Below are 12,715 nucleotides of genomic sequence, written 5' to 3' on the forward strand. Positions count from 1 at the left end.
TGGCCTTTCACCTGACCAGACAGAAGTAGCTTCACCATGATCTTCCATGGCTGCTAGCCTTTCACCTTCTAAGGTAGACATGACTGAGCTGCATGCCTGCTGTCCCATCCTGTACTCAGGCAGAAGAGACAGGACAGCCAAACTACAAGCCCCCTTCCCGGAGTGAGCCTAGGTCCTTCGGCAGAGGGGGGTCTCGCAGCCAGTGTGCCAACCAGGTGCCTTCTGCTGGCCTGTCACAGACACCGGCAGAGGTGAGTTTAGAAGCACATGTCCCGGCCATGAGTCAAGGGCTGACCTATCGGCTGTTTCAGGAAGAAGTGACCTCACAGTGCCTTTCCCAGACACATTCCTGCTGTTGGCCTCTCACCTCCAGAGGCAGAAGTGACCTCACAGCCCCCTTCACAGTCATTGGCTTCCTACTGGATTATGAGTTCCTGAGACACATTTGACCACACGATACCGTACCCAGCATTAACCCTCCTTGTGGCTCAGTATTTGAACAGATAAACGTAAGCTTGTTTCACCAGTTTTATCTAGTATCTGTCTCTTTACCTTCTTCCTCTGTCACTTCTGTCTTCAAAAAGCTCTCCAAGGAAAAGACTCACTGAATCCTGGAATAACTCAGCTTGGAAGAGAGCCCTGAACATCACCTTGTCTGCCTGTCCTGCTCAAGGCATGGTGAACCAGATGAGGTCACTCAAGAGCTCTGCCCAGTTTGGCATCATCCACAAAGGAGCTGAAAAGGCACTCCGGCACATTATCCAGGCAGTTAATGAAGACACTCAAGAGTGTTGGCCCCAGTGCTTGCACTGAGGGATGCCACTAGGAAGTGGCCTCCAGCAGGACTCTACCACGGCTGACATTTGGGCTGGATCCACCAGCCACCTTCCCACCCACTACACAACCACTTCTTCAATCCAGATACCACCAATCTGGCTATAAAGAGACTATGGGAAACCATGTCAAAACCCTTGCTAAGCTCCAGGAACAAAACATCCCCTTCTTTCCCCTACCCACACACGTTCAGCAATGCCTTCCTTGTCCTACAAGTACCTGGAAATGGCTGCAGCAGTATTTGGCCCATCCCCTGCCCAGGGATTGAGGTGATGTTGACCAGCCTGTAATTCTCCCAGTCCTCCTTCTTGCACTTCTGGAAGAAGGGTTTGATGTCTGCCTTTTCCAAAGACCCCAAAACCTCTCTGATGGCTCTGACACCTTTGAGGGCACAATCCAGAAAGGGTGACGTGACCAGACAGGAGCATTTGCAATGAGTCTGTCCGAGGCGGGTGAGATGAATCTCCCTGGGCCAGGGGGGTTTGTACCTGGAGTCACAGACAGAAAGGGCAGGGCCCTGTGAGGTGTCCATATCTGAGCTGGCCTCATGCACTCCTCCTACACACAAGGGTGCTCAGAGGCACGAGTCCTTCCCTTGCACATGTGGAGGCAGTGCACTGCAGCAGGCATAATGACTCTCTGGCCTCCTGTTGCCACTACCAGAGGCTGGGAGGCACCTCAGCCCTGCGCTGTATCGCCCTGCTCCACATCTGTCTGAGATGCCCCTTGGCATGAGGAATGGACCCAGGGACCTCGGTTCACAGAAGCACATCCCAATGCTGCATTCAGGTGGTTTTCCATGGGATGTTACTCTCAAAGTGAAGTGACCTGTAGGCACTGTCTGTCCCACAGGCCTTCATGGCACCTCTAGGAACAGCTGATGGCATTCAGGCTCCCTCTGGTTCATCTCCCCACATGCACACTCTGTGCATGCTTAAGACTCCTCTGTACAATGCAAACATGGACGTCTGACCTAGTCATTCGGTGTCCCTCCATAAAGAACCTCTCCGAGCTGGAGTGAGAGGCCAGTGCTGGGAATGGTGGTTGCAAGGGGCTGGTCTGTGGCCATTGCCCTGGGGCACCTTGCCCAGGGTGTCAGGCAAACACGGGCACAGACCAGACCCTGCTCTGCTGGTCCTACAAGTCTGTCCCTGGAGGCCTGGCTGTGTCAGGACACTGCTGTGTGCCCCAGCCCTGCACACTCACACGCTTCACTTGTTCACTGGTGTTTTCCTCACCAGGGCACTGTCTTGAGCTTGTTCTTGAGAGAATCTCTGGAAGAAGAACTAAGCCTTCATGCAATGCCCTGAGGACATCACCTTTCTTTTTGGAAATGCTGTTATGGAGGCCAGCTCTGTCACAGAAGTGCTCATTGCCTGTCCTTGCCTGTGGCCACAGGACCACCACAACAATAGCAAAACATACAGAAGACAGGCTGCACCTGCAATGAGTTACATTATAACAGCTATGAAGACAATGGGCAGTTTATTGCTCCAGGAACACATCCGGTTATAAAAGTTTCCACACTGTATCCTTGCGCTGCTGGTTCCTCATGCTGTAGATGAGGGGGTTCACTGCTGGAGGCACCACTGAGTAGAGAGCTGCCACCACCAGATCCAGTGATGGGGACGAGATGGAGGGGGGCTTCAGGTAGGTAAACATGACAGTACTGACAAACAGGGAGACCACGGCCAGGTGAGGGAGGCACGTGGAAAAGGCTTTGTGGTGTCCCTGCTCAGAGGGGATCCTCAGCACGGCCCTGAAGATCTGCACATAGGACACCACAAGGAAAACAAAACACCACCAAAATGCAAAAGCACTAAACATGACAAGCCCAAATTCACTGAGGTAGGAGTGTGAGCAGGAGAGCTTGAGGATGTGGGGGGATTTCACAGAAGAACTGGCCCACAGCATTGCCTTGGCAGAGGGGGAGTGAAAATGTATTGGCCGTGTGTTGCACAGCATGGAGAAACCCACTGCCCCAGGCAGCTGCTGCCATGTGGACACAAGCTCTGCTGCCCAGGAGGGTCCCGTAGTGCAGGGGTTTGCAGATGGCCACATACCGGTCATAGGACATGAGTGTGAGAAGAAAAAATTCTGCTGACATGAAAAACAAAAAGGAAAAAAACCTGGGCAGAACAACCTGAGTAGGAAATGGCCCTGGTGTCCCAGAGGGAATTGGCCATGGATTTGGGGAGAGTGGTGGAGATGAAGCCAAGGTCGAGGAGGGAGAGATTAAGGAGGAAGAAGTACATGGGGGTGTGGAGGTGGTGGTTGCAGGCTATGACTGTGACAATGAGGCCGTTGCCCAGGAGGGCAGCCAGGTGGATGCCCAGGAAGAGCCAGAAGTGCAAGAGCTGCAGCTCCCGTGTGCCTGCGAATGCCAGGAGGAGGAACTGGGTGATGGAGCTGCTGTTGGACATTTGCTCCCTCTGGGTATGAGGACCTGTCCAAGGATGAGAGAGTTCTCTGAGGAAGAAAACATGCCATTACTCATAGAAAAGTCCCTCCCTGAGCTGAATGAGGAATGAGTCAGCTCAGTCTCCACTACTACCAAAGGAATGCTATGAGTCGTCACAGCTTAAAATGCAGCTTGGGCACCGAGTTTCCGTGAAGATACCCCTAGGGGAAGGACCTCCACAGTCAGCGTCAGAACAAAAGCTGACCCACATCCCCACCCCAACCCCAGAGAGCAAGAGTACCACGGTGTCATGGTTTAACCCCAGCCAGCAACTAAGCACCACGCAGCCGCTCGCTCACTCCCCACCAGTGGGATGGGGGAGAGAATCAGAAGGGTAAAAGGGAGAAAACTCGTGGGTTGAGATAAGAACAGTTTAATAATTGAGGTAAAATAAATTAGAACAGTTAAATAGGCAAAGCAAAAACCGTGCACGCAAGCAAAGCAAAGCAAGGAATTCATTCACTACTTCCCATTGGCAGGCAGGTGTTCAGCCATCTCCAGGAAAGCAGGGCTCCATCACGCGTAACGGTTACTTGGGAAGACAAACACCATCATACCCAATGTCCCCCTTCCTTCTTCTTCCCCCAGCATATATATATACTGAGCACGACGTCATATGGTATGGAATAGCCCTTTGGCCAGTCTGGGTCAGCACTCCCCCTGGCTGTGCCCCCTCCCAGCTTCTTGTGCACCCGGCAGAGCAGGGGAAGCTGAAAAGTCCTTGACCAGTGTGAGCGCCACTTAGCACCTATTTAGCGACAGCTTAGCACTACTTAGCAAGAACCAAAGCATCAGTGTATCATCGACATTGTTCTCATCCTAAACCCAAAACACAGCCCCATACCGGCTACCAAGATGAAAATTAACTCTATCCCAGCTGAAACCAGGACACACAGACAGGTGGAGAAACAAGGAAGAACACTCTTCTGTGTTCTGGAGCAATGCTCCAGAAAAAAATGAAGCGAGGACAGAAAGACATATGGGCATGCTGTGAAGCCTCCTTACCCAGCTGTGCTCACTGCCGCTCAGATGATAACACTGTAGGGCAAGTGCTTTTAGCATCTTCTTTGTGTACCACATTCCAAGAAGCCTTCAGCTGGAGGTCCAGCTGCTGAGGTGATGACTCATGCTGAGTGCCCTTCCAGCCCCAGGACTACAAACAAAGGATGAGAAGCCTCAACTGACTCAGCTGAATCCCTTCCCTCAGCAGGGGTAAAGGAGCTCTCTCACTGTCCAGGTTGCCTGTCCCATACCAGAAGTAAGGAAAGGGGATTCTCATGCCCAGCTCTCTCTCTCTGATAGGAGAAGTTGCTGGAAAGAAGTATCTCTCCAGAGGTGGGAGAGGGACCACAAGTTATTACTTCAGCCTGTTTCACAGCAGGTTTCCCAGGAGCCCCAGGGACACCTGGAGGGAGCCCAGAGGGGGCAGAGAAAGTGGCACCTTGGGCTGGGCCTCTGCTGCTGAGCTGGGCTGGGCTCCTGGGATGGAGGCAGCTCATGGCAACCAGGCAGTGCTGCAGAGAGACAGCTCTGCCCAGGAGCAGCTCCTCTGCAAAGGGCGGCAGGGCTGAGGGCACTGCCTGCAGGCAGCGAGGGGTGAGGAGATAAGTAACAGAGAGGTTAAAGGCAGTCTGGCATGGGAGGACAGGTGAGAGTTCACTGTGGGAGAGATCCTTACAGCCCTTGACGCAGTAAGTCCCTGGCTGCAGGTCAATGCAGATGGGTTCCTGCAAGTGTCTCCGAGACCTGGCCCATGCCACAGCAGATAGGACCTGTCAGGATGGCTCTCCTGGTTTTTCTGGTTTGGAGGAAGAGGTCATGCTCCAGAGCAGGGCTTTCCTGCTGCACCGTCAGAGGGACAGGGCATCACGACTCTCCTGGAGATGGCTGCAGGGGTGTGAAGACAGGCATGCAGGCAGGGTGTCCAGGGCTGTTCTTCTGAGCAGTGTCCCTTGTGCCCCAGGGGGCTGTGTGCCAGGGCAGGGACTCTGCTGCCTGCCAGGGTCAGTGCCCAGCCTGCCTGGGGTGCTGCCCCTGGGACTGTGGGAAGCTGTGGGTGGAAGGAGCAAGCCCCAGCAGGGCAGGGCAGGGTGCTGCATGGGTCAGGGTTGCTCAGACAGGACATGACGGCGGCCTTCTCCCGGCAGCAGGGATATTATTCCAGGTGTGCATCCGGGGTGCCCAGGGCTGTCCTCCTGAGCAGGGTCCCTGCACCCCAGGGGATGGTGTCCTGGGGCAGGGACTCCGCTGCCTGCCAGGGTCAGCACTCAGCCAGAGCAGGGAGGTCCCCGTGGTTCTGCAGGGAGAAGCTGTGGGTGGAAAGAGTGACCCCCAGCAAGGCGGGGTCCTTCTGCTGTTGAAACGCTGCAGCATGGGTCAGGGCTGTTCAGACTTCTACATCACCCAGAGGACATTTGCAGAGGGTTATTTAAAGATGGATATCAAAGTAGGAGATTAACTGAAGGGGAAGGAGTCTGTGCTCTGGGTTTTCTCCTCAGTGCCCTGCTGCTGGGAGGAGCCTGCAGGGCAAAGCTGAGCACACAGCAGGTGGGATGGGCTCTGTGAGCATGGAGAGGGAGGAGACCTGTGGACAGAGAAAGGGGTCGTGGCCAAGAAGAGCTGAAGGCAGCAGAGCCATGGGCAGGAATTAAGGGAGAACTGCTGCCAGAAATGCTGTGGGAGGAGGGATTCAGGCATCTCCCTGCCATCCCCTGCAGTGCAGGTGCTTTCCCTGGAGCAACCCCCTGGTCTCCTCACTCACTCAGCAGAGCCTCTGCCCTTAATGGCATGGGGATGTGGCCGTGAGTTGCCTTCCCAAGCAGCCTGACCACCACAGAGGGCAAAAACTCAAGTGTGTGACTCTGTCTCCCTCTCCTGCCTCCCTTGGCAGGGCTCCTTTGGCATGTTCTCCTCTTCTCCCTGCCGCCCCTGTTCTCACTGTTACACTCACCGGTGTGGGGGGGTGAGGATTCAAGTGCAGCTCAGACACCAACGCTGCGTGTGCTGTCATGCACATACGGCCATGGAGGAAAAGCATTCATCTCGCACCCTGTTCACCTGTGGGGCTCTGGGTACTGCAGTCTGTGCGGCTGGCAGGGATCTCACCCTCCCTTTAGGACGTAACAAATGTAGGACAGTTGACTCTGTCCTTGGGAGGTCCTGCTGGGCTGCAGGCTGCCCTCCCGTGGGGCACAGCTCTCCCAGGGCATCTCTGTGTTATGCAGGAGCCCCCTGGAGAAGACACCTCGGTGCTAAGGACGTTGAAATGCTGCTGGGTGGCTGCATGTGGGCAGCTGTCATGAGCCCTCTGTGTCCCTGGTTGGGAGGGCAGAGCTGAGAACCTCCTCAGGTACGATGGGATGGGGTGAGGGTTTGGAGATCTGCACTGGGAAACTGGATTCCCCTGCTCCCAGCACTGGCGTGTTTTTTTGGGGGGAACACCCGAGTGCGATAGTCCTCCAGGTGGAAGAGCTGCCAGCACAGGGCAGCTGAGAGCAGGGCTGATGGGCAGAGCGGCTGTCCTCACTCTGCACTAAGGGACAGTCCCTGTGCCCAGTCTCAGCACCCACAAGGTTTCCTTTGCAGTGCATCAGAAATGCCAGGCATTGCTGCATTCAAACCACTCCTCAGCTGTGCTGGGGCAACTAGAGCAGAAGGCACAACCCAAACTCCCCACAGCTCTGCTCTGCAGTCAGGTGAATTGGGAGTGACAATGCTGAAAAGCTCCTTGATATCAGGATTGGATTTAATCTGAGATCACCCTGTGTTCCTATTTACCTGTTGCTGTAGGGAAGGACTGACTCCTGCAGAGCCTCCTGCTCCCTGGGGCACCCTCAGCCAGCACCAACCACAGCTCACCAAAGCTCTTCCTGAAAAGTGAAAGGCAATTTGGGGGCTTCCTATAAGAAATTGAATAGATTTTTCTTTAAGCAGTCTGCCCTAACTTCTCCCTTCTTTTACCTCCTTGAACATGTCCCCATGCGCAGAGGGACAAAATGTCCAACGGCAGCTCCATCACCCAGTTCCTTCTCCTGGCATTCGCAGACACACGGGAGCTGGAGCTCCTGCCCTTCTGGCTCTTCCTTGGCATCTACCTGGCTGCCCTCCTGGGCAATGGCCTCATCATCACCGCCGTAGCCTTCCACCACCAGCTGCACACCCCCATGTACTTCTTCCTCCTCAACCTTTCTGTTCTCGACCTGGCATCCATCTCCACCACTCTCCCCAAATCCATGGCCAATTCCCTCTGGGACACCAGGGCCATTTCCTACTCAGGTTGTTCTGCCCAGGTTTTTTTCCTTTTTGTTTTTCATGTCAGCAGAATTTTTTCTTCTCACACTCATGTCCTATGACCGGTATGTGGCCATCTGCAAACCCCTGCACTACGGGACCCTCCTGGGCAGCAGAGCTTGTGTCCACATGGCAGCAGCTGCCTGGGGCACTGGGTTTCTCCATGCTGTGCAACACACGGCCAATACATTTTCACTCCCCCTCTGCCAAGGCAATGCTGTGGGCCAGTTCTTCTGTGAAATCCCCCGGATCTTCAAGCTCTCCTGCTCACACTCCTACCTCAGTGAATTTGGGCTTGTCATGTTTAGTGCTTTTGCATTTTGGTGGTGTTTTGTTTTCCTTGTGGTGTCCTATGTGCAGATCTTCAGGGCCGTGCTGAGGATCCCCTCTGAGCAGGGACACCACAAAGCCTTTTCCACGTGCCTCCCTCACCTGGCCGTGGTCTCCCTGTTTGTCAGTACTGTCATGTTTACCTACCTGAAGCCCCCCTCCATCTCGTCCCCATCACTGGATCTGGTGGTGGCAGCTCTCTACTCAGTGGTGCCTCCAGCAGTGAACCCCCTCATCTACAGCATGAGGAACAAAGAAATCAAGGGTTCCTTGTGGAAAGTGATCCAATGGGTGCTGTTTCTCTGACAATAACCCGCCTCCCCTCCTCTCCACATTTCCCAGAGTTTATCCTAGGCCATGAGTCTGATCGTTTCTCTCGTGATAATTCTAGTTAGAGATAATTTGCCTGGTTTATTCTCCTTCTGTGGACGTTCGATCCTATCGTGTCTGACCCTTGCACCACGCTGTGTCAGATGTGGCCTGGCAGATAGCAGCTCTTCAATTAAAGGGGATCTGCTGGATGCAGTGCCTGAAAGCTGGGCTCTTCCTCCACTGTTGCTTCTAAGAAAATGTCCAAGGAATTGGTCTTTTAAAGTTCCTGTTCTTTTGTTCTCAGTGGTTTTGACGTTAACTGGGAATGCTGAATTCCATTGGATCAAAAGTTCTGGTTTGAAAGGCTCTCTTCTTGGTGTCCAATGGCAGTGGAGATGGTCCATCAGCTCCCCATTATCTCCTCAGGTTGCTTCATGTACAACAGGACTGATGGCATGTACCAGACTCTCTGGAAAAGAATCTGGAGGGGATGAGGAGAGGATGGGGACTCCCCATGTGCCCTGGTGTTGGAATGAATACAGACTCAGAAGGTGGAATACCCTCAAATGTGAAGTTCCCCAAAAGTAAAGCACTAAATTGATATATCCACTAAGAAGGACTCTGCAGTGCCATGGGAGTCAGTGGGGAGTCGGCAGGCACAGGGAAGGGAGAGTGGAGAGCTGCAGGAGCTGCCTGAGGACCCCCAGGGCCAGGACTCTGGTGCTGTCCTGGGCAGTGGGGCTGGTGGCAGCAGAGGAGGGGGCAAAGTCAGTCAGGGCTGGGGCTCACCTACAGTATGAATTCAGGAGAGCCAGAGAGTGCCTAGCCTCTGTTTCCCCATGCCCTTGTGGCCAGCACCAGCCGTGGGGCTGATGGGGAGCCTGAACCCCGCTGTCTGCCCCCCAGCAGCTGCTGTGGCCTTCAGAGGGGCTGGGGCTGTGGGGTGAGTGCCCAGAGCTCTGCAGCAGCCTGCGCTGGGCAGTGCCATGGAGCCAGCCCAAGCTGGGCTGCTCTGCTGGGCTGGGCTGGGCTGGGGAGAGGGCAGGGGAGGTGGGGAGAGGTGGGGAGGGCCTGGGCTGGGCTGGAAAGAGCCCAGGAGAGAAAAACACCGGTGTAGAGCTAAGGTGTGTGAGTGTGCGGGGTAGGGGCAGCCAGTGCTCCCAGTGCAGAGCCAGGTGTCATGGTGAAAGGAAGCAAGGCATCCAAAGTGCAGAAGAGAGGGGCCTGGTCTGTGCCATGTGCCCTGAACACCCCAGGGAAGCTGCTGCAGGAAATTGTCCCCGACCAGTCCCACCCACCGGCCATTTCCATCTCTGGCCATACACCCCAGCTCTGAGGAAGGACTTTTGCTGCATGGTCACGCCTGTCCTCCTCTGGGGCTCAGTCATACCCAAGTCCACTGCCATTATTAATAAAAAGGGATGCAGTTTCCTACTGACAGCCATTACACACCAAATCCCACAGCTCTTGCCACAGCTGGTCTCTCAGCCAAGCCCATTCTCAGACAGCTCCAGCTGGATCAGGTGCTCATGACCTTGTCATGACAAATACTGAATACTTCCATTGAGTGAGATCCCAAGTCAGAGGATTTCTTTACATTCAGTTTATAGGCTAAAGCACCCCATGCTCTGCAGATATCTCATTGCCTTATGTCTGGCCAGAAACTTCCTTATTTCAATATCTATCGATTGCCGATTATTATCCTGCCCAGTAATACAGTTACAAGACTGCTTTCACCTTCCTAAAAGCTTAGAATCATAGCATCATAGAATTGTTAAGGTTGAAAAGGACCTCAGAGATCACCGAGCCCAACCTGTTTACCTAAGAGCCTGGTCCACCTCTAAACCATGTCCCTAAGCACCACATCCACGCGTTTTTTGAATACTTCCAGGGGCCGTGATTGCACCACTTCCCTGGACAGTCTGTTCCAGTGCCTAACCGCTCTCTGCGTGAAGAAATTTTTCCTAATATCAGATCTAAATCTCCCCTGGCACAACTTGAGCCCGTTTCCTCTTGTCCTATCCCTTGTTACTTGGCAAAGAGACCAACCCCCACCTCACTACAACCTCCTTTCAGGCAGTTGTAGAGAGCAATAAGGTCTCCCCTCAGCCTCCTCTTCTCCAGACTAAACAGCCCCAGCTCCCTCAGCCGCTCCTCATAGGGCTTGTGCTCTAAACCCTTCACCAGCTTTGTTGCTCTACATTGGACACGCTCTTGCACCTCCATGTCCTTCTTGTAGAGAGGGGTCCAAAACTGAATACAGGATTCAAGGTGCAGCCTCACCAATGACGAGTACAGAGGCACTATCACCTCCCTGGTCCTGCTGGCCACACTACTCCTGACACAAGCCAGAATGCCATTGGCCCTCTTGGCCACCTGGGCACACTGCTGGCTCATGTTCAGGCGGCTGTCAACCAACACCCCCAGGTCCTTTTCCTCTGGGCAGCTCTCCAGCCACTCCTCCCCCAGCCTGTAGCATTGCATGGGGCTGTTGTGACACAAGTGCAGGACCCTGCCCTGAGCCTTGTTGAATCTCATACAGTTGGCCTCGGCCCATCGACCCAGCCTGTCCAGGTCCCTCTGTAGGGCCTTCCTACCCTCCAGCAGATCAACACTTCCACCCAACTTGGTGTCGTCTGCAATTGTCATAGGACAATTCAGGGTGGAATGGTCTTGTACTCAGGAGGTCTCTAGTTCTACCTTTGGTTCCAAGCAGGGCCAGCTCTGAGGTCTGAGCAGGTTGCTCCATAAATGTCAGCACCCCTGTACAAAGTCTGCCACCATTACGGAAATGGAGATGAGGCATTTGACCAGCTCCTTGAACCCAAGAATGGGTATGCCATGCCTCCTGAGATTCCCAGGAACACCTAAGCTTTGTGTGCAGAAAGGCGTGAGTCCTCCTTTGGTGTCCTGGCCAGTCTCCTGGCAAATGCGGTGCTTTAGGCTGTGGAGAGACTCAAAAGAATCTTTTTGACCAGGTTACGTTCACTTTTCATGCTGAAATGCAGGGCAGATGAAGGGAGCTCAGAGCTTCCAGGCTCTCTGCTGCCCAGTTAGGACTTCAGAAACCAGAAATGCAGGTAACGGTGGTGTGTCAGTGTCCAGCACATGGAAATGTTGGCTTCCTTTGTGCCTTTGCACTAATCTGGCATCTGTCCCTTGGCCGCCTTTGGCTAAAGAAGAAACAGCTGCCCTCTTTCACCCCCTCCTCCACAAAACAGGGAGAAAAGATAGGAAGTAGGGATAATTTAAGGGCAATACTGTCTAAGAAGTGTAATATTTAAAAGTAATATTTAAATGATAACGAAGAGCTAGCAGTGAGACAAAAAGCACTGTTCTAAGAACTTCATGCCAGAAGCTAACTACTGAGCACTTATGGCTATTTTGTCAAGTAAAAATGAATGTTGGAATGAAATTAAAGTGCTTTAATTAATCATAATGAAGAATAAGAAGGAACTCCCTTACAGCACTTTGCTGTTCCTGTTATTATAGTGATAGTACCGCTCATTCCTTAAACAGCCTTGAGAGCTGCTTTATTTTTCTCATTTCCAAAGCTCCACCTACTCAGATCGTCAAATCTCTGTGACCCAAATGTCTCCAACCTTCTCTCATCAAAGGTCTTTTACCCCAGGACACTTCTCACGATCACTTCACTGCCCAGTCTCTATTTTACATCCGGGTGAAGTCAGGGTATTCCTTTGCAAAGCCTTCCCCACAAAAGCCTTTTCTGTGTGCTAATCCCACTGGTATCATCACCTCCTGCTGGGTACAGCTCCATCCTCTTTCTGCAGAGCTCCATGGGATGGGCAGTTTTCCTGTTTCTTCTGCCCATTCACCTTCACAACCTTTTTGGATTGTCTGCGTATCAAATGCTGTCTCAGGAAACACGTTTATCACCCACAGTTTCAGCCGTTCCCAGTTGTGCTGATGATTTTAAAAAGCTGCATGAAGAAAAGGAACAGGGGGATGTTTGGAGTGATGGTGCTTGTCTTCCTAAGTCACCGTTACGCGTGATGGAGCCCTGCTTTCCTGGAGATGGCTGAACACCTGCCTGCCCCTGGGAAGGAGGGAATGAATTCCTTGCTTTGCTTTGCTTGCACACACGGTTTTTGCTTTACCTGTTAAACTGCCTTTATCTCAACCCACGATTTTCTCTACTTTTACGCTTCTGATTCTCTCCCCCATCCCACCGGGGGGGTAGTGAGCGAGCGACTGTGTGGTGCTTAGCTGCTGGCTGGGGTTAAACCACGACAAACAGGAACTCCAGAGGTCTCTGGGCCCCTCTTCCAGTGCTGGACTGGCCCCCTGGTGATTTTTTTTTCTTTTTATTCTTTATGTCAAGTTAGTCAAGCATTACACAGCTCAGTGCAAGACATCATAGACAGGGGAAGATGACCTTCATTTCTTTTAACTTTTTTAAGCTGATTCCACACAGGACACTGTAGATAGTCCGTGGCATCTAGCAAGTGATTTCTCAAGCCTGAGGGC

At 53.1% G+C, this 12,715-nt stretch overlaps 1 pseudogene across 1 annotated transcript; it reads right to left on the reverse strand.

Annotated features, from left to right (window-relative positions):
- Positions 1-2,343: 2,343 nt before the first annotated feature.
- Positions 2,344-3,257, reverse strand: LOC309603729 (olfactory receptor 14J1-like; annotated as a pseudogene). Its single transcript has one exon. The product of its transcript is annotated as an olfactory receptor 14J1-like (transcript).
- Between the last annotated feature and the right edge of the window lie 9,458 nt (positions 3,258-12,715).

This window comes from Platalea leucorodia, assembly GCF_965183815.1.
Source record: "Platalea leucorodia genome assembly, contig: HAP1_HAP1_SCAFFOLD_185, whole genome shotgun sequence".
In the NCBI taxonomy this organism is placed as follows: Eukaryota; Metazoa; Chordata; class Aves; order Pelecaniformes; family Threskiornithidae; genus Platalea; species Platalea leucorodia.